This window comes from Hibiscus syriacus, unplaced genomic scaffold, assembly GCF_006381635.1.
Source record: "Hibiscus syriacus cultivar Baekdansim isolate YM2019G1 unplaced genomic scaffold, ASM638163v2 tig00111772_pilon, whole genome shotgun sequence".
NCBI lineage: Eukaryota > Viridiplantae > Streptophyta > Magnoliopsida > Malvales > Malvaceae > Hibiscus > Hibiscus syriacus.
The window spans coordinates 1,218,781-1,245,421 of NW_024063173.1; the positions used below are offsets into that span (position 1 = coordinate 1,218,781).

Genomic DNA, 26,641 nt, shown 5'->3' on the forward strand with positions numbered 1-26,641 from the left:
AGGAAAAGCACCTCCGGTACTTGCCAATTCCTTGGAAATATGTTGATTTCTTGGTTTTCAAAGAAACAAAATTGTGTTGCATTATCTACCACTGAAGCAGAATGCATTTCAACCGATAGTTGTTGTGCACAAGTTTTATGGATGAAACAACAACTTTTTGAATATGGAATTGAAGTAGGTACTATTCCTATCAAGTGTGACAATACTAGTGCTATTTGTCTCACTAAAAATCCCATCCAACACTCTAGAACTAAGCATATTGAAATTAGACATCACTTAATTAGAGACCATGTCGCTAAGGAAGATGTAGTTCTAGAATTTGTTGATACATTGCATCAATTAGTAGATATTTTTACAAAACCCTTAGATAAGGAAATATTTTGGACACTTAGGAGAGAATTAGGTTTAACTGACCTATCTTCACTCAGTGTTTAAAATAATTTTAGCATTTTAAAAGAATTAATGAAAAATGTTTATAATAATAATTTTTGATTGCATTCATTGCTATTAGTTAGGGGGAGTTTATGTTGCTTGGTGAAAATTAATTTTATGTTCAAATGTAGTTTAAGGATTAAATTAATAGATTGAACATGATTAATTTTCAATATATGAGTTGCCAATACCACTAGAGCTAATTAATTTAGCATATTGAGTGTTTTAAAACAGATTTTTGACATTTTTGTGCTTAGTGCATCGATACACTTAACAGTGCATTGATGCATCCCCTTGAATGTGCATCGCTACATCATAAAGATGCACCGATGCATGCCTTGAATGTGCATTGATGCACAAGGCCATGCATCGATGCATCCGTCGGGTTTTAGGTTAAAATGACTTATTTTCTCATTTGTTTCAAACCCTAAAACTATATCCTATCTAGCCATTCGTCTCTCTCTTACTCTCAATTCTCTTTTTGCTCAAAATCAACGAAGTTTTGTCAGAATCTTCGAGCTTTTCATCTCTAAATTCTGCTTGTTTCATTAAATTGTACAAAAACTACATCACATTCCTCTCAATCCGAATTTTCAAGGTAATATTTCAAAAACCTCTATTTTATTGATTTTTGATCTTAGGACTAGTTTTAATTAGTTCTAGATTGAATATTATATCGGGCACTGATTATATGATGTTTCTAAACTAAATTCTACAACCAATTTCATCAAAAACACAAGATTTTATCATTTTTTTAAAAAAATGTTTTGATTTAATTATGTTGTTTTTGAAAACTACATATTGATTTTCAAACATTGTTTTCAAAATTCCCCATTAGGATTATTTTAGAGAACCTTGAAATATTGAGGACTCATTTGAGTTTTTGAAATTGATTATATTATACACATGTTTTTTTTAAAAAAAATTATAGGTTATCTATCCATTCTGATCTTTTAATCACGTCTCACAAACGCCCTAGATCATCTACTAGTCGTTCAAACCGACCTTTAAACCCTCCTCCTATTCCACCTCAAAATCCAAACCCAATCGATCCGGTTATGACTATCCGTAATTCATTCTGGTCGTAGACAAGATCTCAACTATAGGTATTCTAACTAGTTCGAGTCACCGAGAAAACACCGGGAGCTAGCTCTTCACAAGCTCCTCCGGCACCGGCAGTGGACGATGATCCTGAGCTTGAACAACTTATGCAAGATATTGACGATCTCGTACCAAAGGACGAGTCGACACAACAAGATGATCAAGTGCCTCCATACTTCCGATCGTTTATAGAGACTCTTGACATGAGGTTTGCATCCATCGAATCGCATCTAACTGCTGACAACGAAGCGATGAAACATTGTTTCGACGCTATAGACGAAAGGATCGATGCACTTACACGTAATGTGGCTAAGATATGGGTACATTTATCTCCTCTTGATCCACCGATGGACGATTAGGACTTGTTTCTTGCTTAGTTTTTTCTTAGGTTCATTGCGAACTTAAAATTGTTAAAACATTTTGCTTGTTTTGGATTTGGTTGTTTGGATGTTTGGATTGTTTGAATGTTTATTTCGGTTTGAATATTGAACTTAATATTTATGCATCATTTAGTACTTATGACCAATTATCCATTACATTTTTATGAATATTGTTTATGAAACTAATGGCTAATCTCTCTTTTGATTGTGATCTTAGCAGCTTAAGCTTTATCTTATTTAATCAATTGGCTATATTTTTCAAAACCTTGTTTGGGATGTTTTAGAGTCTTTTTGATTTAACAAAAAGGGGGAGAAATGTGTTATAGTAAGGGGGAGTAATTTTAAAAATTGATTTCAAAAATAATTTTCTTAAAACAAATCTTAAAATTACACAAATGTTTTGTTATATCGAAAAGGGGGAGATTGTTGAAAACATTTTGATATTTCGATATAACAAATTAAGTATAAATGAATTTTAAGATTTTACAAAAGATTTTCTAAGTATATTAGATTTAATTACTCGAATATCCAAATATTACTCCAAGTCTTTCAAGATCAATTTTCATCCTTACTAAATGTGTAAAATTGTGTTTTATACTTAAACTATTTTTGAAACAATTTTCACAAAGTATTTTGAACCAAAATCAAGCCTAAAATCAATTTTTCAAAGGGATGCACCGATGCATCAATCCATGCATCGATGCACCAATGAATTAATTGACCATCGAATGCATTCTATGCATCGATGCACTCTCCATGAATCGATGCACTCGGGTTTAAATAAAAACATCGAATGCATTTGATGCATCGATGCACTCTCCATGAATCGATGCACTCGGGTTTAAATAAAAACATCGAATGCATTTGATGCATCGATGCACAAGCCATGCATCGATGCACTTAGGCTATTTTTGAAACATCAAATGCACTTCATGCATCGATGCACCCTTAGTGCACCGATGCACTAGTGTTCCAACGGTCAAAATATTTGAATTTTACACTAATGCATCGATGAACTATGGTCATGCATCGATGCACCGACGCTCCCAACTATTTTAATTAATTCTTTCACACTCAAACGGCTCTATTAACTCCACTAATCATCCCCAACGTTTAGAATCAATTCAAGGAGTATTTAAACAAGCTTAGAAGCCATTGATCAACAAGAATCATCAAGAAACAAGAGAGAATCAAAGAGAAAGCATCAAACTCATTGTTTGAGCATTTCAAGCCTATTTTTCATTCAATATTCATTTTTCTTTCAAGAACACTACTTGTACTCAATTGTATTCATTCTTGAGTGTTCTTTCTTTGTTCTAGAATTGTGCAAACAATCTACCTTGTGAGGTTTTCCTTGTAAGTTTGCAAATTTGTGTATTTCTCTTTGAAAAAGAGTTTTCTCAAGAATTGGGGTATATTCTTGAGGGAGTTGTAAGGTTATCTCTTTGTCCTCAAAAGAAAGAACAAATTAGTGAATTTGTTGGAAAATCCTTAGTGTGGATAGCTAAGGTAGTGGACATAGACTTTGTTTGAGAAAGTCGAACCACTGTAAATCACTGTACAATTACTTTCAATTTTCTGCAAAAGCTTCCACCAAAATTTTAATTGCCAATTCACCCCCCTCTTGGCTATATTCATCGATCGATTAACTCAACAAATATAATGCAAACAACCTCACATATTCAAACTTTTCACAGAGCACTTATGCTAAACTTTTGTCTTAACAACAATTATTCTATGTCTAGAACGAATTCTTATGACTTGCTAAAGCTGCCCGATAGGATTACTAGGTATTTTTAGACGGTTGCTATGGCAATACTCCTCAGCGTTAACTACAACACTTAGTTTTTCAAACTATTGTAGCAACAATACCTCTCAGCGTGAACTATAGGCGTTGTTTATCCTACTCTAGCGTCTATCCCTTTTAGTTGTTTGAAATTCACTCCTTATCTCTAAGGTAGACAAGTTAGAACTTTACCATTCTGGATTCATTCTATTGCTCACGTGGATCTATCTTAATTCTCTTGAATCTAAGAATCACTATCTAGACAAAAGGCTATATCTCGATGCTCTTATATTGCCAAGACTTGTTTTACCAAAACCCCAGGCGATCTCTCGATTCTCTTACAGTGTTAAGCTAAAATATTTAAACTATGAGCAAAACAGTTATAAGCAAACATAATTCATCATTCATAAAACATAAAAATATTGTTCAGGCAAAACAAAGTTTAACACCAAGTAAAGAATTCATGGTGCTATCAAAGATCATCCAAGATTCAACGTTTAATACAACCCAAAATAAATAAAGAGTTAATAACAAAGGAAGAATGACTCCCAAAATCAGGGGCTCTGCCGCGATAATTCTGATCAGCACCACGCCTACCTTGGTGATTAGCCTCTCTCGAGATTTGATCACCGCTCTGCTACAGTCTGGCTATGGAGGACACCAAGGAAGGTTGGTTGGTTGGTAGACGATGGGGAAGCACTGCAGTTGCTTGCTCACGCCTTAGGTAAAGCTCTTCTTTCTTCTTCCTTGCCTTCTTTGTTTGGCGGTTACAGCTGGCTATTTATAAGGAAAGATCTCCTAGGGCCTTGCATGCTTTTTTGGAGTTTCCTTAAATAACCGTTATTAAATGCCCAGACTTAAAAAGGAAAGGAAGCTGGCGGTTGTCAAAATGATTAAGTCTTGATTGCATGTGAAGTAGGTCATCCAGCTGGTGTGTGACATAGGAGGTTTCGCCACACCTGCTTCAGACTTCTTTAGATAAATCTTGCATCAATGAGATAAATTTGCTCCTCACGTTCTCATATGTTCCGTTGGCCTTTACAAATTTACGTTGTCACGACTGAAATGTTCTTCCTCTGTAAGTTTCCTGTAAAAACGCAATCCAAACAACCCTTTCTCCTCAGTAGCATCAGTCAGACCACATAAATCTTGCCTAAGCAAAACTTATCCACCACAAGCTAATATAACCTATATGCAACTAAAATGCAGTGCATACTTTGTTTAGACGAGCAATAACTTAAGTGAAAAGACTAGAAATTGAGTCTTTTTACGGGGTTATCACCTCCCATTGATATTATATGGAGTCTAACTTTATTAATAATATATGCAGGGAATTAGAGGAATTTGAAAATGAAATCAGGGAATTCGAGAAAATATTTTTGGTTAATTTTGATTCATGCTTTACTCTCTGAAATCCTAAAATGCTACATTCTGTTTTGTAGGCTCCTCAAATCGATTTAAAGCAGTTTTCAGAAAACTTGAAGAACACATTTTTGGAAAAAATAGATACTTTTCCAGTAATTATTTTGAACAATATGAAAATGATTTGTAGAAAAGCCTATGAGAATGCAAAATCTATAAGAAAAAAAAATAAAATAATTACATGGTCGTAGAATTTCTTATAAGAAAGTTCTTAGTTGGAAAAAGTGTATGAAATGGAAGAGGTTATTATTTATTTCTTCTTCTTTTAGCCTTGTGCCACCTTCACCACTTTCACGAGACCAAACAAGCCTTCACTGTCATACCTCACCTCCTCCGCCACTCATTCATCATCGCCATTTACTGTCGCAGCCGTCATTAGACTAGGGGAGTAATTTTGTTCCCTCTCTTATGCTTTTCTATTCAAAATGAGACAATATGGTATAAGTGAGGGGGTAGAATTTGCTATCAAATTTTTCGCTTGTTTGTTTGATTGGTTGGAATTAAGTTGTTCTGATATTGATTTGTTGGAATCTTTAGTTGCTTATCTTGAAATTCACTTTATACTCTTGCTTTCTTTTGGATTGTGACCATGTTTTGATCGAACTTAATTTGTATGATGGTTATTGGCATAGCTGGTGATTTTCTGCTAAATATTGATATTTCATGCATTTGTTGATGGAGATGAACTTGACTCAGTGCATATAAACCTTTCTTTGTGAGATTTGTGCCTAACGAGCATATATTTTCTTTCTTGTTCATTGTTTGACTGAGTGTGTTGGACTAATTATGATATTCTAGAACTCGTAATCTTAATGCGTATTGAGACTACATGTTGGACAAAATGTTTTAATGTGATAGGGGCTTTTAGGATTAAACCCACTTTTTCCCAAAAAGCCTTCCCATTTATATATCCACTAGTGAACCAATTTTTGAGCCTTCATCCATTTTATTTGTTTTAAACCACATAATTAAATCCAAGCCTTTATTTTTATCCATATTTTCTACCACTATCAAGATAAGTAGATTAGTTATTTACATTGATGTATATTCTTTATATTATTATTTCATTATTTTTCTATTTTTGTTATTTTATATTTGCAAAAAAATTGGTTTGAACAATTACAACAGTACACTACAAAAAACAACAAAAGAAAAAAACTGAAAAAAGAAAAAAAAAGAAAAAAAACTGAAAAAAGGGCATTTATGTTTATGTTTATGTTTATTCTTATATGTTTACTTTTATTTTATTTTATGAAGTTATGAACTATTTGTAAATCTCTTGTCTTGGTACTTAAACAGATTATCATGACATTTTCCCTACCCTAACCTAAACTCAATTACACCTTGATTTAAAGACCCCTTGATTATTGCATTATGCTCACTTTTAGTAGTGGAGACTTGATTGGATTCCAAACCTATGGTAATATCTTGGTTAGTTCCAGTTTGAGCGATTTTATTTTACCCTAAACACTTTGATGAAATATGTGTGAATATTTTTTGAGGTATTGAGTTATGTTTTATTGATGTTGGCAAAATAATTGTGATATATTACTTGCTTAAAATTCTTCTTAGTTTTGTCTTTGCTTGATTTTATCTTGAATTTGGCAATTATCATGGACTTATTTTGGTTGGAAGTTTGAGGAATAAAGTGAAATTGAAGATAGCAATTTGTGATTTTGATGTGTTAATAGAGGAATGCTTGAGGACAAGCATTAAATAAGTGATGGGGAATTTGATAGGTGGATTATTTTGTTATTATTTTTCTTTTAAATTGCTCCTTAGTTGTTAGTTTTTGTGGTTGATTTGTTCATTTTGATTCATTTTCTGTGCAGGACACCAGATTCTGGAAATTGCACTAAATAGACATAATTTTGCTGTTTTTTTTATTTTCGGAATCAATGTTAGATTAGTGGGCATGACTCTAGGCATGAGGCATCTGACGAGGCGTTGAGTCAACACAATCAAGAAGGTCCAGTCAGTGCTTCTAGAAGGACGTATGTGTCTTCTGCTTTTTGAAATTCAAATTCAATTTAATCACATGTTTTTTGGATTTTAGTTTAAATATTTTAAGAATTATCTTTAGGAATCATCTCTTAATTTTAGGAATTATTTTTCCTTGTTTTTTGGATTTTTAAAGGCTATAAATACCCTCTCAGGGTAAGCCTAAAAATACATTCAGAATTAATTCTTCTTTTTCCTCTGGGTTTTATAAAAGCTTTATTTTCTTTTAAAAGTTTTCTTTATTTTTATTTTTATTTTTTATTTTTAAAGATGCTAAGTATGATTGTCATACTTAGCTAATTTCTCCAAAAGTCAAGGGCTAATCAATTCCTGTTATGAGGATTGAAAAGCACTTAAAATACATTCGGGTTATTTTCTCAATTTTCTGGAGAAATAGGATAGGTAATCGACCTATCCTTTAAAATAAAAACGTTTTTAAATTAAAAAAGTCGACGTTGGGTTGGATGTTGTTCTGGTTTAAAGTTGGGAGAAAGAATCAGTTGGTAGCAAGTTCGACTTCCTATGAACACACTTAGCGTCGGTCCCCTTTTTTATCTCGTCCCTGTCTTATATTCCCTTTTATCTAAATCCCTATTATTTTTCTGTTTATCTAAATCTAAAATCGAAAAAGTCCACAACTTCAGAAATCCCAAAGTCCTTGTGGACCGACATTGCTTCTCTTTACTACTCTTCCTATTTATTTATTTATTTTTGACAAGATGGATTTTTTTTACAGTAATATGACACCTGTCAAAAGGCAATGAGAAGGTAGTCCTTGGTTGACCTAGAACGAATTTTGGAGTTCTAGAAACTGAGATAACACCTCATAACTCATCTTTATTACTTGTAGTGCATTATATTTATTATGACTTGCTTGTATGAGGTGGAAAAGCATGTGGGGCTTGGGTGCTTAATTTGTTGTTGTAGACGTTTTGGATGTTACTTTGGTGTAAAAATGATGTATGATGACCTCTAATGACTTTCATAAGCTTTAATAAATCAAGTTAGGCCTTAAAACAAGTGTTTGGGGGTGAGTTTGTGAGTGTTTCTCGTGTGAAAACAATGTATTTTTGAATTGTAGTATCAATACTGGATGAAAAAAAGACAAAAATTAGGGTATTTTGTAAAGATAGTACCCATACTACTCTGAAAATTATAGAGTATTTTTTTATTTTTTCGAAGTTAATTTTATTACCGATACTAAAATATGAACAAAATTCTTCTGCCTATTATGTGCCTCTTTAGGTGTCTCACCTCTAATTTATTGACATGTAGATTAATAAATTAAAGATATGTTGACAGTAATTTATCGTTTACCTCACTGTTACGTCCTCTTCCCTCCCCTTCCCATCTGCATTCTTGTTCCAACATCCTCACTCTTGACTCACTGTTAAGAGAAATTTTATTTCTCTTATGATCAATATTTTCTCTCAATTCTCTCACTGTTAAGAATTTTCATGCTTTAGTATTTTCAGTTTCATCACAATTCTTCACAGATCATAGTATCAAGATTTCCTAATAATTTATTCATCAATGTTTACTTCACCCATCATCTTCCTTCCTCATCTCCAAATCCTCCATGTTTTTATCTTTAAAGTTCAAACAATGGAGAAAATTCAAGAACTTGGATAAAGAAATTATATGGGAGATGTTTAATTTCTTTGGACCATTTGTTGCAATTAAATTATTCAAATTCTTTCTTTTTAGTTTTAATCATCTTGGGTGTGGATTCTTAAATCATTAGGAGTTTATGATCTTTTATACGATGATTCAAGTACTTGAGTTGAGATCTAAAACCATAGTGGTTAACCTACTACTATGAGCTTTAGGGGGAAACCATAATTGACATTTACTTTATAATTTTCTTATACAAATGTTAATCCAGTTATCTACTTAAAATGGTTAAATTAAAAATCCAACAATATGATAAAGGATAACACCACAAGACTTAATATTTGCCATGACTTCAGTCTGGGCCTGGACAGGGGGCGCACTTGTCTAGAACCCAAAATTTTTATAATGTATTATATTTATAAAAAAATAGTTTTATATCAATTATAAGATCCAATTATTTTTAATATTTATTATTAAATATTCAGTTTTTATCTAATATTTATTATTAGGGTCTACTCTTATAATTTATTTAATACTTTTTATTAAGGGTTAAATTTATCTCTAATATGTCAATGAGTGTTGGCACAAGTAATTGAGATTCAGAAATTAGAGTTTGTACGGCAAAGTTCGAATCCTACCACCGTCACTCTTGGTAGGCAATCCGTAAACTCCTATGTAAATCCCAATATGGTCTTTGTAACACCCTTAACTCATATATGTACCCTTATACGAATTAAGATGTCACATTAGTCATACAAAATAAATATTGTTCGAAAATCGATAAAATTTTGTTTCTTTTAAAAAAATCAACCAATATAATTAAAATAATAACAATAACTAGTCATTTTAATATTCATTTAAACTAAAATAAAATATAATTTAATAAAATACTATTCATATCTAATAATGTTCATTTAATAAACTAGCGTATATAGAGTTCAGATCAAAAGCAGTTCAGACATATCGAATTAGAGCATCAAAATATAAATATGTACATGCCAACTAAGAAATATCAAAAATATCATAAAGATGTCATATTGATTCTTGTTCTCTGAACGGTGTTTCAAAATATGGGATGTTTGACCTGGCTCCTCACTCCTCTGTTGACTTCCCTTTACCTACGTGTGAAACAATCACACACTAAGTATTTCTACTTAGCGAGGCAACATAATAGAATAAATAAAACTTTTAACATATAGAACATGTGATATCATATAAAAATATTATTAAAATTTAACATGTGTAAATCGAATTGCGGTCGTTAAAATTATTTGCATATACTAGCATTTATAAATGTAATTGTCAGTTCAAAAGCCGTAATAAAAATTTTACTTAAATAATCTGACAGTCAACAATACTATGTCACATCAATTATTTACTGCTCTATTTCAATTCATATTATTGCTCACTGAATCATCATGAGAATATATGGACGTGAGTCAGTAAACGAGTGAGCGCGCTATTTGCAGTTTTATTATCAGTAACAGTTTGCACTTTCAATGCTAGGAACAGTAATGTACAGGTATTGTAAAATACAACATCACTATACCAGTAATCCGATATGGATTTCATAATGTCACAACATCGTGAACCCACGGTGCACATATAGTGCCAGTATCAGTAATCACTCCACCTCATGGCATGCTATTTGTATCACTAACTCTCAATCTCATACAATGAGCGTAATTCATAATCATATACAGTTCTCCAAATAAAACATATATAATTGAATATAAATAAAAATGTCATAAAAACCAGTATTGGGCAGTTCATACCCAAAATATTCACATGCTATAAAATAAACAATAATAAAATGTGTATTTTTAAATACAATTTGAAAACATTTTTTTTCAGTTCGATTGAGGTTGACTCATCGCAAGTCCTCCTCGTGTCACTATATATAAAAAGTTAGTTGCACTCACCTGTTAACTCACTAGCTTTAATACTACTGCTGATTTAGTCTCGAGCTTAATCCTTCTCTTTCAAATCACTTTGACCTTTTTTTCGGTCACGATCTACACGTCAATTGATTTCCCGACATATATAATTTCAAACATATATTAGTATTTCAACTAGTATACTAAACTCAAATTTGCATAATATTCTAAAAAGGTTATCAATGTAAGTTCGATAAAAATTTCAGTCACCCACTTGAGAATTAACTTTAATTCTATCAAATCCATAAAATATCATTTATCACAATAATTTCACTTAACTTTTCAACCATTCATTTTTAGTCACTATTCACCATTTCTTTAAAATTAAACTCAACATTTTACTAACATTTAATTTAATCCTTTGGTGACCACTTCATCCAAATCAACCATCTCATTCAACCAATTTCACAATACTTTCAAACATACTTCAACATTGCCAAATTCTCATTTCATCACCAATCTTTCCAAAACTTGCAACTTGATCCTTAGGATTTATTTAAATTCCAAATCAATCCAATACAACATTCCATGTTAATCTAAATGCAACATTTCATCAATCAAACCATAATTTCCAGCATGGTACTCTAATTTTCCAACAATTTCCTATTAATCCTTCACCTTTGAAATCATGCAAAATAGTACTTAAAACCCAACAAAGTTCCAATTTGATCCAAAACACAATTCCAAGCATCTAAGATCATTCTAAACCATTCACATATCAAACTAATAAAATTTAACATCTCTCCATAATACCCCATCATAGCCAAAACTTTCAATTAAGTCCTCTCCTAATCATTTCCAATCAATTTTCATACTTGTTATACTCCCATAACTTTCCTAAAGTTAGATTACAACCCTATCTCAATCAAATTCAACTTTATCTTCAACCACCATAAATAACCACTTCACCATTTAAGAATGAAACAATGAAATGCCTATACCAATTTGTAGAGAATTAAGTGTAGAATATTTTCCTATTTCACACTTTATTCTAAATTCTCACTAAAATGGACCAAAAAATGAAAAATAAAAACTTGCTTACCTTTGGCTATGGATTCACGGCAGAATGGAGAAGTTGGAATGAGAATTCTTGAGATTTACATGAAAATATTTCTTTAAAAGCTCAAATTAAAATGAATTAAAATTCATTTTAGCCCAAAAGTCAAAATTACCCTTAATGAATCCAAATTTTTACCACCATGCCATCCTTTTATCTCCATTTTAATATCCTTAAATAAATATAAAAATCTCATTTATCTATTTCCACCTTTTCCCTTTCAATTTTCCAAAATTCAATTTAGTCACTAAAATTTAACTATTCTACTCTAACATGGAAATTCCTCCAAATTTCACTAATTCACATAAAATTCCACTAATTAAAAAAATATCAGTATAATATTTCTAGCCCAAACTACCTTCTTTCAAATTTTTGAAGACTTCCGATTTGATCTGGTTATCCGAATTTTTTTATTGATCTTTATCGCTTAATAAACTTTTATACAAACTTCAAATCAAAATTCTAAAACCCACTAAAATTTTATTCTTGGGATGAACTACTCAATTATAGTCCCAAAATATGATTTTTGAAAATTTACATTTTTAGTCTATAAACTTTTACAAATTTACACTTTGATCCCTAAACTTTCAAAATTTACTTTTCAGTCATCATTCCAAAATTTGTTATATTACAGTCTTAGGTATGCTCTGGCCCTGGATTGGGGGAGTCACCCCTGACCTAAACTTTTATGTACCAAAATTTTTTTCTCTAATATTTATTATTATGGGCTCAATTGTTTTCTAATATTTATTTTTAGGGTCTTACTCTTAGAATTTATTTAATACTTATTATTAAGGGTACAATTTTTCTCTAATATTTATTATTATGGGCTTAATTTTTTTAATATTTATTATTAGGGTCCTACTCTTATAATTTATTTTTTATAATATTTGAATAACAAACCAATTTTTGGCCAATGTTTTTTCCTTAACATTTGTTATTAAAGATCCAATTTTTTTCAATACTTATTATCGGGGACCTAGTTTTTCAATATTTGTTATTAGATACATATTTTTAAAATTCAATTTCTTTTCTAATATTTATTTGTTATTATGAGTCCAATTTTTCAGTACTTTTTGTTAGAGATCCATTTTTTTTCAATATTTATTATTATGAGCATACTCTTAAAATTTACTTTTTTTAATATTTATTATTAGGGACCTAATTTTTCAATACTTATTATTATAGAGTTGCCCTTACAATTTATTTTTTCAACACTTGTTATTTGGAACAATTACTTAAATAACGGTATGTAACCACAACAATGATCATTATATAGTGGTAACAATATTTTTCGAAATCGCGTTATCCACATTCATTATGTCCAGAATAACATATTTTATTAAAAATTCACAACCATGATACTTGCAAGACCGCAATATTATCTGTTATATCCGCAATAACGATAAATGCAACGCGACCGAAGAAACAAATTCAAACTGTAATTTAAATCTCTGATTAGAAGCCTAACTTTTTGTTTCACCCTAAGACCACCAAAATATCAGAAACGGGTATGTTTGACTTCCATCTTATCCTTTTGACATATAACTTCAAGGCTATGTTAAAAAAAAGCAAAAACTTCAGGGGAATATAAGCTCGTGTTTTACAATATCTGTATAAAACTTCATCTTAATTTTAGGAGAAAGCACCAGCCAAAATATAAAATTTCAAGTTTATTTCTTCATCGAAGAACAAATTCTCTGATTCAAAGAAGAAAACAAAGTGAATAAGTAATTTGTATCATGGTTTTCAGAACCGGACCGGTCAATGAACCGGTCGTATTACCGGTTCACTGGTTCAACCAGTCGATCCAGTCAGATCGGTCGGAAGAATCGGATGAAGTTATAATTATTTAAAAAATTAAATAAAAATACCAAAAACATTTAATAAAAAAACTAAAAACATTTAGGTTGAACCGATTCACGGTCCGGTCCGGTTCGAACGATTCACAACCGGTTCAGCGGTTTCTTGCGGTTCACTAGTAACGATTTAACCGGGGTAGAATGAACCGGACCAGGCAGCGGTTCCCTGTTGAACCGGCCGATCCGGTCCGATTTTCAAAACACTGATTTGTATTACCAAAAAAAGAAATGTGATTTGAAAACCGGGATAGAATGAACCGGACCAGTCAGTAGTTCCTGATTGAACCGGACCAGGCAACGGTTTCCGATTGAACCGGTTGAACCGGCCGATCCGATCCGATTTTCAAAATACTGATTTGTATTTAAAAAAAAGTAAACGGAACAAAGTCAACGATGTTAATGACTCACATTTCATTAATCCACGTGTCAATAAATTAGAGGTGAGGCACATAATAGGGGCAGAAGAATTTTGTTCGCCAGCTTGTGCAATTGTCCAATGACAAAATTTAGGTAGAAATTTTCAAGACTAAGTATAATAAATATTATTTTATTTATTTCAACTTTAAATATATTAATATAATTTTAGATTTGGATTGTTATTTGTCTAGTACGCGGCTGCTTTGTTTTGTTTATTTTGTTTTAATGGATTAGTGTTAGTTTCTTTTCCGAATATGGTGTACTATTTTCCTCGGAATAAAATGAGGAATGTTTTTAACGAGGTTCATATTTCGAAATTAATCAAATTTTATGATTAATGAATAAAATCAAATTTACTAAGGGAAAAAAAGAATTAAAAAGTTAGTTGGATTTAGTACTATGATTTGAGAGTATGATAATTTCATTTTAGTTACTTGTAACTAACTGAAGGAAAAAAATGAAAGAAATATGCTTCGAACATAAAGTAATTAGCTGCTTACCGATGTGACAATAACACCACCTAACTAATTAATTATTGATTGATTTTTATGTATCGAATGAAATTTAGGGTTCGTTTGTTTCACGTAAAACGTTTCACGTAAAACGTTTTCCGGAAAATGTTTTCCTCATTTTCCAGTGTTTAGTTGGAGGAAAACTGGTTGGTCAACGTAAAACATTTTCCTGATCAACATAATTTCCTTTGTGTTTTCTGGAAAATAACTTACGATATGATTTTTCGTAAGTCATTTTCTGAACTTTTAACTTCAAAGAATAAATACTCAAAATAATATTTTTTTATGAATTTAATATTAATAAAATATTTTAATATCATTTTAATCAAAAAATTAATTATTAAAATATATTTATTGATATTTCTAATAATATAATATTATATTTTTAATATTATAATAAAATAATCAATTATATTATTGTTGAAAATATTTTGATATTTCGATATAACAAATTAAGTATAAATGAATTTTAAGATTTTACAAAAGATTTTTATAAGTATATTCGATTAATTAATCGAATATCAAATTATTACTCCAAGTCTTTCAAGATCAATTTTAATCCTTACTAAATGTGTAAAAATTATGATTTGTACTTAAACTATTTTTGAAACAATTTTCACAAAGTATTTTGAATCAAAATCAAGCCTTAAATCAATTTTGTAAAGGCATGCACCGATGCATCAATCCATGCATCGATGCATCATTGAATAAATTAAACATCGAATGCATTTCATGCACCGATGCACTATACATGCATCGATACACTCTGATTTTAAATAAAAACATCGAATGCATTTGATGCATCGATGCACACGTCATGCATCGATGCATTCAGGCTTTTTCAAAACATCAAATGCATTCTATGCATCGATGCATACTTAGTGCACCGATGCACTAAGTGTTCCAACGGTCAAAATATTTGAATTTTACACTGATGCACCGATGCACCTGTGTGCATGCATCGATGCATGAGACACTCCGAAACAGATTTTTAATTGTTTTCACACAATAACGGCTCTATTAACTCCACTAATCATCCCCAACGTTCAGAATCAACTCAAGGAGTATTTAAACAAGCTTAGAAGCCATTGATCAAAAACAATTATCAAGAATCAATAGAGAATCAAAGAGAAAGCATCAAACCTCAAGTTTGAGCAATTTCAAGCCTATTTTTCATTCAATATTCATTTTGCTTTCAAGAACACTACTTGTACTGAATTTTATTCATTCTTGAGTGTTCATTTCTTTGTTCTAGAATTGTGCAAACATATTTGCCTTGTGAGGTTTTTCTTGTAAGTTTGCAAATTTGTAATCTTCTCTTTGAGAAAGAGTGTTCTCAAGAATTGGGGTATATTCTTGAGGGAGTTGTAAGGTTATCTCTTTGGTCTCAAAAGAAAGAACAAATTAGTGAATTTTTTGGAAAATCCTTAGTGTGGATAGCTAAGGTAGTGGACGTAGACTTTGTTTGAGAAAGTCGAACCACTGTAAATCACTGTGCAATTTCTTTCAATTTTTTGCAAAAAGCTTCCACCGAAATTTTTAATTGCCAATTCACCCCCTCTTGGCCGATTCCGTCGATCGATTAACTCAAAAATTGGTATCAGAGCCTCACTCATTTGAAGGTTTAATCACCTCTTGAGTCGATTCGGGAAGAGTTACATCGATTACCAAGTCAACAATGGCCTCCGCTTCAAATTTCGACTCCAGTCTCGATTCGATGCCCGTCAATAAGCCTCATTTCTTCAATGGAGCTAACTATGCCTATTGGAAGAATAGAATGATGTACTTCATTCAAGCAAGTGACATGGGAGCATGGAATGCCATGAAAGAAGGATACATCAAGCCTCTCACTCATCCAAGGTTGTGGAGTGAAGGAGAGACAAGATTGTTCCAGCTCAACTCCAAAGCCATCCATATCATATTTTGTGCTCTTGGACCAGATGAATACGGAAGAGTTTCATCTTGTAAAACCGCCAAAGAAATATGGGACAAGCTTCAAGTCACTCATGAAGGTACCGATGAGGTAAAAAAATCTAAAATTAGTATTCTAACGCATAGCTATGAAAATTTTAGGATGAAACCAAATGAAGATATCAAAGCTATGACGGATAGATTTTCAATGATTGTCAATGGTCTCAAATCATATGGAGAGATCATTTCAAATGAAAAGCTTGTGAGGAAGTTAGTTTACTCTCTTCCAAAAGCGTGGCAATCAAAGAAGACGGCAATCATAGAGGCTAAGGACCTAACATCCTTAACTCTTGAAGAACTAATCGGTTCCCTCCTCACTCATGAAATGATGCTTGAAGATGAGGTGGACCTCGATAAGATTGACGAGATACCAAAGGAGAAGAAGAAAAACATTGGAGTTGCTCTCAAATCCACAAAAGATGAGAGTGATTCGAATGATGATGATGATGATGAGGAAATGGCATTATTTGCCAAACGATTCAGAAAATTGATGATGCCCAATAGAGGAAGAAAATTCAAATGCAATGAAGGCTTCAAAACTGAATCGAAGGAAAAAGACCCGATCATTTGCTATGAATGCAAAAAGGCGGGGCATGTCAAATATGATTGCCCATAATTAAAGAAAAATGGTCAATCCAAAAAGAATCACAAAGCTCATGTAGCTACATGGAGCGATTAAGAAGGTGCCGATGAAGAGGAACAAGAAGTTGCAAACTTGTGCTTGATGGCCATCGGGGAAGATTCTAAGGTAACCTCTAACTCATTTGATTCAGATGAATTGTCTTATGATGAGTTGTTAGAGGATTATAATGGGTTGGCTTCGGATTATAAGACTCTATTTTCAAAATACAAAAATGATGTTTCAAAATTGAAAAACGAAAATAGTCTTATATCCAAGACCAACAATGAGCTTGAAAGTAAGCTTAAAGAATTGCAAATCAAAATTGATGATTTTGAAAAGAAAAATAATGATTTGCATAACTTACTTTCAAAAGTTCATGATGATCATCAAAAAGAAATTGATGATCTTAAAGCTTGTTTTAATAAAGTTGGTACAAAGCATTTTGAAAAATGAGAAAATTCAAAATCCAACTTTGTTAGAAAAAGTTTTAGAAACTACAATCATAGAGATCCTCAAAGAACTTCAAATGGTAAAATCATTAGAAGTATATGGGTTCCTAAAGAACTCATTACTACTAAAGATAAAGATGTCCTTCATAAATGGATACCTAAGGGGACTAGAATTTTAGAAACTAATAAATATGGACCCAAAAGAATTTGGGTACCAAAAATTAGAAATTAATCTATGTTTGTAGCAAAAGGAGCATTGCTACAAGGCATTGGAAACAAATCCAAATTCATGGTACCTTGATAGTGGATGCTCAAAACACATGACCGGAGACAAAAGCCGGTTTATTGAGCTTAACGCCAAAAATGGAGAAGTGAGTTTTGGCGATAATTCAAAAGGTCACATTGAAGGTATTGGTACTATAGGCAATACCTCTTCCATACAAATTAAAAATGTTTTATTTGTGAATGGATTAAAGCATAATCTATTGAGTATTAGTCAATTATGCGATAAAGGATTCAATGTCATGTTTGAAACTAATGGTTGTAAAGTCATTGACATTGCTTCTAATCGGATTATGCTTACTGGTCATAGAATAGGAAACATATACATGGTGCATTTAGATTCTATTGACATGAATAATTTGTGCCTAGTTGCTAAGGATGAACATGATAGTTGGTTATGGCATAAGAGACTAGGACATGCTAGTATGAGTGTTTTACAACGGCTTATTCAAGGAGATTTAGTTCGAGGATTGCCTAAGCTTAAATTTGATAATGATAAAATCTGTGATGCTCGTGCTAAAGGAAAACAAAAGCGAGTTTCTTTTAAATCCATTAATGATGTATCAACTAGTAGAGTTTTACAATTGATCCATTTAGATCTTTTTGGGCCAACTAGAACTACTAGCTTGGGTGGAAAATAATATGCATTTGTCTTGGTAGATGACTATTCTAGATATACTTGGGTTCTATTTTTTAAGTACTAAAGATGAAGTATTAGAACATTTCATCACATTTTCAAAAATAATCCAAAACGAAAAAGGTTACTCTGTCACTAGTGTTAGAAGTGATCATGGAACTAAATTTGAAAATCTTTGATTTACTGAGTTTTGTAATTCTAATGGTATTAGCCATAATTTTTCAGCACCTAGAACTCCTCAACAAAATGGAGTTGTTGAGAGGAAAAATTGAACTTTAGAAGAAATGGCTAGAACCATGCTTTATGAAAATAATTTGCCAAAATATTTTTGGGCAGAAGCCACAAGTACCGCTTGTTATGTTGTAAATCGAGTAATGATTAGACCAATTTTAAAGAAAACTCCATATGAAATTTTCAAAAATAAAAGGCCTAACATTAGCAATTTTCATCCTTTTGGATGTAAATGTTTTGTTTTAAACAACGGTAAAGAAAACCTTGGCAAATTTGATGCTAAAAGTGATAAAGGAATTTTTCTGGGTTATTCCTTAAATTCTAAAGCTTGTCGTGTATTTAATAAAAGAACTTTAGTTGTAGAAGAGTCTATACATGTTGTTTTCGATGATAATCCCCTTCCGAGGAAGGATTCTTGTGTTAATGATGATGTAGGTATTGTACAAGCAAATGACGTTAGACATTACATTGAAGAATCATCATCAAAGGAAGAAACGAAAGATGAGGAAACTCATGATCCCCTCGAGAATCCAACCATTGAAGAAAGGGAAGTATCTTATCTAAGAGAGTACAACTATGTCAAGGATGGTGAAATTATAGGTGATCCATCAAAAGGGGTAACTACTCGATCTTCTCTTAGAAATATTTGTAATTATGTTGCATTTATTTCATGCATAGAGCCTAAGAACATCAAAGAAGCATTAAAGGATGAACATTGGATTATGGCTATGCAAGAAGAATTAAATCAATTTGAGAGAAGTAAAGTATGGACATTAGTTGAAAGGCCTAGTAATAAATCTACTGTAGGTACTAGATGGGTATTTAGAAATAAGCTTGATGAAAGTGGTAATATAGTGAGGAACAAGGCTAGACTTGTTGCTCAAGGCTATACTCAAGAAGAAGGCATAGACTATGATGAAACATACGCTCCCGTAGCTAGGATGAAAGCAATTAGAATGTTATTAGTATTTGCAAGTTTCAATGAATTTAAATTATATCAAATGGACGTTAAAAGTGCATTTTTAAATGGTTTTATAAAAGAAGAAGTGTATGTGGAACAACCTCCAGGTTTTGAAGATTCAAAATTTCCGGATCATGTTTTTAAATTGAAAAAAGCACTTTATGGTTTAAAACAAGCTCCTAGAGCTTGGTATGAAAGACTGTCAATTTTTTTAATTGAAAAAGTTTTTTCAACAGGGAAGGTTGACACTACATTGTTTTTAAAGCATAAAGGTAAAGATTTATTAGTAGTTCAAATTTATGTTGATGATATAATATTTGGTTCTACTAATGATTTTCTTTGCCAAGAATTTTCTAAGCTAATGCATAGTTAATTCGAGATGAGCATGATGGGGGAGCTCTCATTTTTCTTGGGACTCTAAATCAAGCAAAGAACATATGACATCTTCATCAATCAAGCAAAATACGTCAAGGATATGCTCAAGAAATTTGGATTGGAAAATGGGAAAACTTATGCCACTCCAATGAGTTCTTCTACAAAGCTTGACTTGGATGAAGGAGGTAAATATGTAGATGTTAAATTATATAGATCTATGATTGGTTCATTGCTTTATCTAACCGCAAGTAGACCGGACATTATGTTTAGTGTTTGCTTATGTTCTAGATTTCAATCATGTCCTAAAGAATCATATTTACTAGCTGTTAAGAGGATCTTTAGATACCTTAAGGACACTCCTAGTATAGGACTTTGGTATCCTAGAGATTATAGCTTTAGCTTGCATGCTTTCTCAGATGCGGATTATGGAGGATGCAAATTAGATAGGAAAAACACCTCCGGTACTTGCCAATTCCTTGGAAATATGTTGATTTCTTGGTTTTCAAAGAAACAAAATTGTGTTGCATTATCTACCACTGAAGCAGAATACATTTCAGCCAGTAGTTGTTGTGCACAAGTTTTATGGATGAAACAAAAACTTTTTGATTATGGAATTGAAGTAGGTACTATTCCTATCAAGTGTGACAATACTAGTGCTATTTGTCTCACTAAAAATCCCATCCAACACTCTAGAACTAAGCATATTGAAATTAGACATCACTTCGTTAGAGACCATGTCACTAAGGAAGATGTAGTTCTAGAATTTGTTGATACTTTGCATCAATTAGCAGATATTTTTACAAAACCCTTAGATAAGGAAAGATTTTGGACACTTAGGAGAGAATTAGGTTTAACTGACCTATCTTCACTTAGTGTTTAAAATAATTTTAGCACTTTTAATTAAAAGATGAAAAATGTTTATAAAAATAACATCTTTGATTGCATTCTTATTATTAGTTAGGGGGAGTTTATGTTGCTTGGTGAAAATTAATTTTTATGTTTAAATGTAGTTTAAGGATTAAATTAATTGATTGAACATGATTAATTTTCAATATATGAGTTGTCAATACCACTAGAGCTAATTAAATTAGCTTATTAAGTGTTTAAAATAGATTTTTGACATTTTTGTGCTAATTCATCGATCCACTTGTCAGTGCATCGATGCATCCCCTTGAATGTGCATCGATGCATCATGAAGATGCACCGATGCATGCCTTGAATATGCATCGATGCATTAAGGTCGTGCATCGATGCATCCGTCGGGTTTTAGGTTAAAAAGGCTTATTTTCTCATTTGTTTCAAAACCTAAAACTAAACTCTCTTAGCCGTTCGCATCTTCTTTCTTTCCTACTCTCAAAATTGCTCCAAATCCTTTGTTTTTTATCAGAATCTTCGAGTCTTTCATCTCCTAACCCTGCATTTATCATCAAATCGTGCAAAACAACATCTCATTCCTCTCAAATCCGAAATTTTCAAGATAATATTTCATAAACTCTATTTTATTATTTTTGATCTTAGGACTAGTTTTAATTAGTTCTAGGATGAATATTATATCGGGCATTAATAGTTTGATGATTACAAACTAGTTTTTACAACTAATTTCATCAAAAACTCACAAATTTTCAATAAATCGTGAATTTTCAAAATAAAAAAAAAAATCAAAAGTCTAAATTTAATTTCTAAATTTAATGTTTTTGATTTAATTATGTTGTTTTCATGAAAAACTATACATATTATTTGCAAATAATATTTTCAAATATTTTTCAAAACTTTGCCTATTAGGATTGTTTTAGAGAACATGATTATTGAGGACTCAATTGAGTTTTGGGATTGATTAAATTGCATACATATGTTTTATTTTGCAGGTTATATTTCTTATTCCAACTCCTTAACTATGTCTAATCCAAAACGCCCTAGGACTTCTTCTAGTCGTTCAAACCGTCATCCCGTTCCCCAACCTCAAAATCCATCAAATCCTCCTTCAACCCTCATAAGTACTTGTTTCAATATGCCAGAACGTCGTAGAGACGATTTGTACAATAGGTACATAGAGTCCTTCCAATCGTATAGAATTAGGGAAGAGCGTATTCCTTCACTTCAAGCCATGACCAAAATTGACTTCGAATACCTCCCAATTCTTAAACAATGGAAGTTTGATAAACTGTTTTCACTTCGACCTGTCGTCTTTCACCAATTAGTTCGCATTTTCTATTCTAATGCGGTCTGTATTCAAAATCAAACCCAATGTGGAACCATAGGAATTAGATCCTACCTTTTAGGACAATATATTCTTATTGATTCCGTAACTATTGCCTTTCATTTTGGGTTAGATGACAATGGGATCTATGACGAAAAGGAAACTGTGGATTATCCCTATCTTCCAAACTCTAGTGTTAGTACCCTTCGGTCCCATCATGACCGTTTTCTTTATTTTATTATCTCTTGGTGGTTTAGACCATCCGCTGGTAGGTACTCCACTATTCGCAATAGGGATTTATGGTGGATGTATTGTATTAAGAATAAGATCAAAATAAACCTTCCACAGATTATGTTAGTCAACTAGTAGATATCATAAACATTGTTCCTTCTAAACATGTTGAAACATTAGTTTACGAATGTCTACTTAGTAACCTCTTTATCAAACTCGGTCTAGACGTCTCTCTTGACACTCCCATCCATCTCCAAAATCAAATCAATCTCACCTCGTTAAAGACAGCGGATTGGGTACAAGATGAGCAAACTGGTCTTTGGGACTTCCGACCCAATAAGCAAACTCCGGGAGCTTGTTCTTCACAGCTACTCCTAGTTCTTCTCGTGCTCCTCCTCCTCCTCCAGCTCTTGCCGCTGACGAAGATCCAGAGCTTCAATAGCTTATGAGAGAAATTGATGAGGAAGTACCAGATGATGAGCCTGCACCGGAACCAGCTCGGCAAGAAGATCAAACGCCACCATATTTCCGATCTTTCTTAGAGTCGTTTGATCTGCGGTTTGCCTCCATGGAGTCTCAGATTACTGAGTTTCAGAGGGAGATGCGTGAACGTATGGATGCTCTCACTCTTGAAGTTCGAGCTCATTATCCTCCTCCTCCCGATCCTCTGATGGAGTAAATATGTTTTCTTGTCATGCTTTCTTGGATTTAAAACTTGGATTGATTTTGATATTTCTGGATTGTTTGTTTTTGGATGTTTTAAATTTGTTGGTTTTCGGATTTTTGAACTTATTTTGTGTTTTATGGATTTTGAACTTTATATATATATTTGGTTTGGTTGAATTTTCTTATTTTTGCATCATTATATATATATGACCAATTATCCATTACATGTTTATGAATATTGAATTATAACTAATGGTTAATCTCTCTTTTGATTGTGATCTTAGCAGCTTAAACTTTATCTTATTAATCAATTGTCTATATTTTCAAATTCTTGTTTTAATAACATTTTAGAGTCTTTTTGATTTAACAAAAAGGGGGAGAAAAATGTGTGTCATAGTAAGGGGGAGTAATCTGAATCAAAATTGATTTCAAAATGATTTTCTTAAACAAATCTTAAAATTACACAATTGTTTTGTTATATCAAAAAGGGGGAGATTGTTGAAAACATTTTGATATTTCGATATAACAAATTAAGTATAAATGAATTTTAAGATTTTACAAAAGATTTTTATAAGTATATTCGATTAATTAATCGAATATCAAATTATTACTCCAAGTCTTTCAAGATCAATTTTAATCCTTACTAAATGTGTTAAAATTGTGATTTGTACTTAAACTATTTTTGAAACAATTTTCACAAAGTATTTTGAACCAAAATCAATCCTTAAATCAATTTTGCAAAGGCATGCACTGATGCATCAATCCATGCATCGATGCATCATCGAATAAATTGAACATCGAATGCATTTCATGCACCGATGCACTATACATGCATCGATGCACTCTGATTTTAAATATTAACATAGAATGAATTTGATGCATCGATGCACACACCATGCATTGATGTATTCATGCTTTTTCAAAACATCGAATGCATTCTATGCATCGATGCATACTTAGTGCACCAATGCACTAAGTATTCCAACGGTCAAAATATTTGAATTTTACACTGATGCACCGATGCACCTGTGTGCATGCATCGATGCATGAGACGCTCCCAAACATATTTTTAATTGTTTTCACACAATAACGACTCTATTAACTCCACTAATCATCCCCAAACATTCAGAATCAATTCAAGGAGTATTTAAACAAGCTTAAAAGCCATTGATCAAAAACAATTATCAAGAATCAAGAGAGAATCAAAGAGAAAGCATCAAACCTCAAGTTTGAGCAATTTCAAGCCTATTTTTCATTCAATATTCATTTTGCTTTCAAGAACACTACTTGTACTCAATTGTATTCATTCTTGAGTGTTCTTTTCTTTGTTCTAGAATTGTGCAAACATATTTGCCTTGTGAGGTTTTTCTTGTAAGTTTGCGAATTTGTAATCTTCTCTTTGAGAAAGAGTGTTCTCAAGAATTGGGGTATATTCTTGAGGGAGTTGTAAGGTTATCTCTTTGGCATCAAAAGAAAGAACAAATTAGTGAATTTGTTGGAAAATCCTTAGTGTGGATAGCTAAGGTAGTGGACGTAGACTTTGTTTGAGAAAGTCGAACCACTGTAAATCACTGTGCAATTTCTTTCAATTTTCTTAAAAAAGCTTCCACCGAAAGTTTTAATTGCCAATTCACCCCCTCTTGGTCGATTCCGTCAATCGATTAACTCAACAATTATAATAATATAAGATATTATGTTATTAATTTCATAGAAATAATATTATTAAATTATTAATAATGAATAATATTTTTTATATATTTAGTATTAATATAATAATCTAATAATATTTTAATAAAGATATTTAAAATATACTAATTAATATTTTTAAAATATAATATAACACTTACTTTAATAAATAATTAATATAATTTATAATATTTTTATTTCAATAAAATACACTAATATTAATATTTTTATTAAAAAATTATAAAAATAATATTTTAATAATAAATAAACTATTTTTATATTTTAAAAATAATAATATTAAGTTTTATGATAAATAATATTATTTATTGTATTTAATATTTGTAATAAATAGTTTTTAAAAAACTCATCAACCAGTTGAAAAGGGGTTTAAACAACATCTTCCAAACATCATAAAACGTTTTCCAGAAAATGTAATTCATTTTACGGAAAACACTTTCGGAAAACATTTTTAGTGAAACAAACAGACACATCAAATATTATGTGACCAAAAATATAAAAATAAGTACTCCCAAATCTTAAACAACAGTAATCCATCCCTTTCAACTGATCCTTACTTTTAAACAAATTTTGTTAGAGATATTTATATTTTAGATTATATTGTATAAAATATTATTTGTTTCCGATAATTGTAAAGTTCATTCATTATTTTTTGTTAGTATCAAAATATTTACTATCAATAAAATGATTAATCTTTATAATACATATGCTTTCATTTAGTGATAAATGATTAATTATTGGTTGTTGTTGTTATTGTTCTTCTTCTTCCCTTTGTTTTTGAGCAGGTCATTTGCAGTTTCTTTCAGCTACTACAAACTAAAAGAATCTTTCACCATGTTCATTTGCAGTTTCTTTCAACTGCTACAAACTAAAAGAATCCTTCTCCTTTGTTAGTTGCTTTTGTAAGTAGGAGAGACATCAAAGAAGAAGAAGATAATTGGAGTCCATAAAGGGGAACTATTTGTATTCTTGTATTATTGCAAAGAGAAAGATAATATCAGTCCTGTGTCATTTCCATTTTTTAATAGATTTTTTCTTTATTTGTTGTGAAATGTACAAATTATAATCTATCTTTCCAGCTCAGAACACAACTTTAGCATTTTTTCCTCTAACTGTTGGAAATTCCATAGGCTCTCTTTAGTCAAATTTGGAAGTAAGTTGAAATTTTGTAGTGTCTAGCTGAACCTTGGTACTTGCTAGCTGCTTCTCTGGATATGAGAAACACTTTAGATTTATGCAGGTTTCTGTTGTGTTATGGATTTATTCAATGTTGTAAATTTGTATTTTCGTTTTTATTTTATTTTATATATACTTCAATTTGGCCGAGTTGATTTGCTTTTGTTATTCAAGTATAGGTTTCTGTTTGCTTGATTTTAGCCAAGAGGGGATAAAAATGGTCCGCCACTAAAGGAAGTTGTTGAAAGGTATTAGTAGTGTAGTTAGCAATGCTGAGTGTAGTTAGCAATGTTGTTAGTGTAAATGTGCCACGCTGGCTGTGTGACTGGGTGTTGTGCCACGCTGGCAGGTTGTTAGGAGGTTGTTACTCGGTTGTTAGGGTTGTTAGCGTTAACTACTTCATGCATTGTGTATAAAAACAAGCTTGTGCTTAGTAATCAAATAAGCCATTTTCATATAGTCATTTTCTGTATTTCAACAGTATTCTAATATGGTATCATTCGTTATTAATCTTGGGGCTTTCTATTTAGCTTTTATTGCTTGAACGGTTTCTTGATGGATTTCACCACCGGTTCTAAATCCTTCTCTCACAAGAAGGTAAATTTCATCCTCGATGAA

At 31.6% G+C, this 26,641-nt stretch overlaps 1 pseudogene; it reads left to right on the forward strand.

Moving 5' to 3' along the window:
* Positions 1-26,641, forward strand: part of LOC120170075 — a 53,670-nt pseudogene that overhangs the window by 13,561 nt on the left and 13,468 nt on the right.